This window comes from Moschus berezovskii, chromosome 9 (assembly GCF_049115385.1).
Source record: "Moschus berezovskii isolate FMDL1 chromosome 9, NW_MosBer_1.0, whole genome shotgun sequence".
NCBI lineage: Eukaryota > Metazoa > Chordata > Mammalia > Artiodactyla > Moschidae > Moschus > Moschus berezovskii.
In genome coordinates this window covers 111402127-111406697 of record NC_142468.1, presented here as the reverse complement: position 1 = coordinate 111406697, position 4571 = coordinate 111402127, and the positions used below count along the sequence as shown (strand labels likewise).

Below are 4571 nucleotides of genomic sequence, written 5' to 3'. Positions count from 1 at the left end.
GAACTTCCTGTGTGCAGTGCTGGAGGGAAGGTCTGATGCTGCCTGTGGGTGGTATTCTAGCATCTGCACTGCCACTGGATCCCTAAACAGCGTGGTGAGCAGCTGTGAGGTGGGAGACGCCCTGGCAAAAAGCAGGAGGGCTGGGGTTTCCTGCCAAGGTTTACAGGGTCTACAGGGTAGGGTCACACCTAGGATCAGAGTCATCTATTCCTGCAGTGTGGCCCTGGAGACCCTTTTTGGGTCCCTTTTCTGCCTCTGATTCTAGCTTCCAGACAGCTGGAAAACATAGGCTCATGTTTTCAGCTCTTGGTCCTTGCTGCCCACCCCCCATCTTCCCTCCACCTCAACAAAGGATATTTATTTGGTTAGAGGCCAGTGACATAACCTGTTGCTCCTTAACCTTACCTACCACATGACACCCCTCTGTGATGGAAACCCACGGTCCATGCTGTTCTCAGTATCCATGGCAACACCACAGCTTGTCACACATTCTCTTCACCCACAAGTTTCATTGCCTTGTGAAGAGCTCCAGTCATCTTTCTAATCTGTAAAGCATTTTCTGAGAAAGGAGGAAACTGGACCTCTTCATCCTCTAACATCTGACCCAGAGAAGTGGGTACCAGATGCCCTGGGACTGCACAGACCAGAGCCATGGCATGGGCATGTGCGTGCACACACACACACACATACACACACACACACACACACACACACTAACCCTCCTACTTGGAGGGCTTTGGCGGGCTGCACCTCCTACCTCTGGCTTTTTCACCACAGGCACCTCCAGGACACACAGCAGAGTCCTGGGACTTTGAGGAGGAGCCCACAGCAAGCAGAGGTCAGCAGGGAGGGGATAAGTTGGGAGAAGCTGGGCCTAAAAATCCCCTCCATCAAATGACTAATGAAGCCCTAGGAAGCAGAGGCTGAATCCCTGTGACCAGAAAGGTGAGGGGGGTAGTGGAGGGGTTTTGGTGGGGGATGGGAGCATGGGCATTAATGATGTTCTCATTCCATTTCCATTTATAGGCTGTGGAAAATGGAGATGATTCTGCCTTCATACGTGGCATTGACCCAAAACTCCTTGTGAGCTGATTACTGCCCTTAGTATTAGACCAGTCTATAGAAAGTAGAAGCAATGGCTGTGACTCTGTTGGAAGATTGGTGCAGAAGAATGGACCTGGACCCTAGGAAGGCCTTGCTAATCGTGGGGATCCCCATGGAGTGTAGTGAGGCGGAAATTAAAGAGACCCTGAGGAGGGGCTTAGAGTCCCTCTGCACCTACAGGGTACTGGGCACAATGTTCAGAAGGGAAGACCATGCTAAGGCAGTTTTCCTTGAATTGACTGACACCATCAACTATGCTACAGTGCCCAGATGGATCCTAGGAAAGGGAGGTACCTGGGAAGTGGCTGTGAAACCCCATAGCCCAGATGAGGAATTTATCAACAGACTGAAGGACTACCTGAAAGATGAGGGCCAAAGAATGGCCAAAACCCTACAGTACAGCACTCACTCTGAGGGTGCAGAGCCAGAGGGCGTGGCTCAAACCAGACAACCAGTCTTCCAGCCTCTGAAAGAAAGCCCGTGGTACCGAAAACTCAAGACATTTTTGGGAAACACTCTCCCAGGCCCAGGTGAAGAAAGCTTTGAAACCTGGCTAGAGCAGGTGACTGAGATGATGCAGCTATGGCAGGTGTCTGAGATAGAGAAAACACAGCGTTTGCTGGAGAGCTTATGTGGCCCTGCCCAGTCCATCATGCGGTTTGCTGAGGGCCAGCAATGACTCCATGACAGTGAAGGAGTGCCTGGGGGCCCTGAAGCAGATCTTTGGGGATAAAGAGTATCATAGAACTTCACAGTTTAAGTTAGTCCAGACCTTCCAGAAGTCTGGAGAGGCCAGCTCTGGTTTTTTGGTATGATTAGAGCCCCTGATTCAGAAAGCCATGCAGCACAGTCCCTTGTCTGTGAGAAGCACAGACACGATTCGCCTAAAACATACCCTAGCTCAAGCCTCCATTACCACTGCCCTCCATGGCAAACTCGAGCTACTGGATCAGTGAGAGTGTGCACCCACTTTCCTGCAGTTAATGAAGCTCATTCAAGATGAAGAGGAGTGTGAGGCCACAATGGGAGTGACTGAGGAGTACCAGAGTCAAGCAGAAAGGGTCTGCAGGGCATCAGAAGACAGTGTCCTGATCCTTCAGGTCATGGTGCAGGCAGGGTCATTTGCTGAGAGCAGCACTCAGATGATCCAGGAAGGAATCTTCCAGTGTCTGAAGTGCAGGAGGCTATGCTCCAGCTGTTACACTGGGGAGGAAGGCCACAGCCAGGCATTATTTCCTAGGGCCAAGAACCAGCCTCCGGCAAAGCCCAGGCCTCAGCTTGCAGCAGAAGAGTCAGGGAAAAAGAGAGGGGCTGGAGCTGTTGAACCACCCCAAGCCATAGGAAGCTTAGGCTCAACATATCCAGGCACACCCTCTGCTAGCAGGCAACAGAAAAAGTGTAACAAGCGGAAGAGGCAGTCCACAAAACAGCAGGGGCCTTAAGTGGGGCAGAGGGGCAGGGAACCCAGGCTCAGTCCCCTCAGCCTCTACCAGCTGGAAGGTACTCCACCAACCAAGCCAAAATCAGTTCAGGGAGGCAAGGGAAGCCCAAGCAGGGGACCATCATGTGCAGCAAAAGGGGTGCCCATGCCTCAGAGAGAGACCCCAACATAGCAGAGGCTGAAGAAGGGCAGACCACATAAACAGTGAGGGCCTTGAATGGGGCAGAGGGGCAGGGAAGCCAGGCCCAGCCCTCTCAGCCTCTACCAGCTGGAAGTTGCTCCACCAACCAAGCCAAAATCAGTTCAGGGTGGTGTGGGAGGCCCAAGTAGGGGACCATCATGTGCCTGCACCTCAGACAGAGACCCCAACATAGCAGAGGCTGAAGAATGTGTAGTCGGGGGATCTGGCACTGGCCCTGGCTTCTGGCCACCTGCAAACGCCCACCCTGTGGGCTCTGAGCTATCAATGCTGATGGGCCCCCAGGCCAAGAGGGGCCTAGAGGAGCCTCTCTGGAGGCCATCTCTGCCACAAGGAGCCAGCACTGGCAAGGAAGAGCTGTGGGGTACATGGGAGATGCTCCGGTGGGGAGACCGCAGGATCCAGCCTGTCTTCAGGATTATCTACACTGCTATAGGGAGTCCCCAGGAAGGCAGCACCCTGGAGCCTTTCCACAATTGAAGGCAGAGGGCCCAGAGGCCCACGGCACCCAGCACCAGCCTACAAACAGTCTTCCCCTACCCCAGCCCCTGCAGCCTGGAAGGACTTCAGGGACAAGGACAGTAGAGACTGTGAGGAGATGATAGGGCCCTGGGTACCTGGTGGGCTGGTACCCTACAACTGCCTTTGCTGTGACTGGGTATGCATGGTATAAACTTTTGTTCCAAAGGAGGAAAAGGAGAAGGAGGAGGAAAAGCGGAAGGAGGTGGAAGAGGAGGAGGGAGATGCAGGAAGAGGAGGAGGGGGATGGAGGAGAGGGAGGAAGAAGAGGAGGAAGAGGAGAATTCATTGGCGGGAGGGAGGGTTATTTTGTTCTGCTTAGGTTTGAGCTTGGTCACTGGAGACCTGGGACTCACCTGGAGAAGTAGAACTCACCAGCTGCCAATTCCAAGGTCATCCCCAAAGCTTGCCAACTAGGAAGAGCCCTGAGTGGCCAGGCCCAGCCTAGGTGAGGGGTACCTACAAACAGCTGCAGCCCACACTAGCCTGAGAGACATTAAGGGCCATGTCATGGTGCTTGGGACTCCCCCAATTCTTCCAGAGGGCACCCCTATTCAACATCCCCTGGGGCAGGCTGCTCCCTGTCCTGGGAAGTCTAGATGTGCCCCTGTAGTCCCCCTAGCAACCCAATTCTCAAGGAATCCCTCCCTGTCCCAGCCCTTCTCCCCTCCCCATCAACACACACCACCAAGCCATCATCCATTTCCCCCCCCAACCCCTTGCAGAGCCCTGAGGCGCCCATGAACCCAGGCCAGGTGTCCCCACCTACCTGGTCAGCCAACACTTGGCCCTGCCACGCGTCCTGAGCTTCAGCACCAGCCAAGGCCCTACCTGCTGTGGTCCTAGGTCCTCAGCTGTGTGTGCTTTCCTGGTGCAGATTCAGGCCCAGTTCTGCTTGGTCTCCTGGGAATGTGCGTGTGTGTTCTTCTCTGAGCATTTCCACCAACTGTGGTGCAGAGACACCCCAGCCCACTTCCAGGAACTGGTGGGAAGGAGAGGATGGATGAGGGCTTGGATGGCACTTACCCAAGGACCTCAGGAAGGAAGATCTGCATCAGGGCTTCCCAGTGGGGCTTTGAGAGGCCCCATGGGACCTGTGCTCTGCTGCGCCACCCTGTGCTTCCTCGGGACTCTGTGTCCTGTGCTTGGTGCAGTGTGCCCTGCTGTGTGACAGTCCTGTGCCCAGGGCATGTAGGCCTGAGCGGGAGGGGCTGCCCTGGGGGGATTGGGCATTGCCAGCACCCACTGTCCTGGCAAGACACCACTCATGAGGCCCGTGGGAAGGGAGAGTGTGGGGGGAGGGAGGGA

General features: G+C 54.9%; 1 pseudogene; it reads left to right on the top strand.

Moving 5' to 3' along the window:
• The first annotated feature begins 1135 nt into the window (after positions 1 to 1135).
• On the top strand, positions 1136 to 2546 carry LOC129563421 (paraneoplastic antigen-like protein 5; annotated as a pseudogene).
• The last annotated feature ends 2025 nt before the right edge of the window (positions 2547 to 4571 follow it).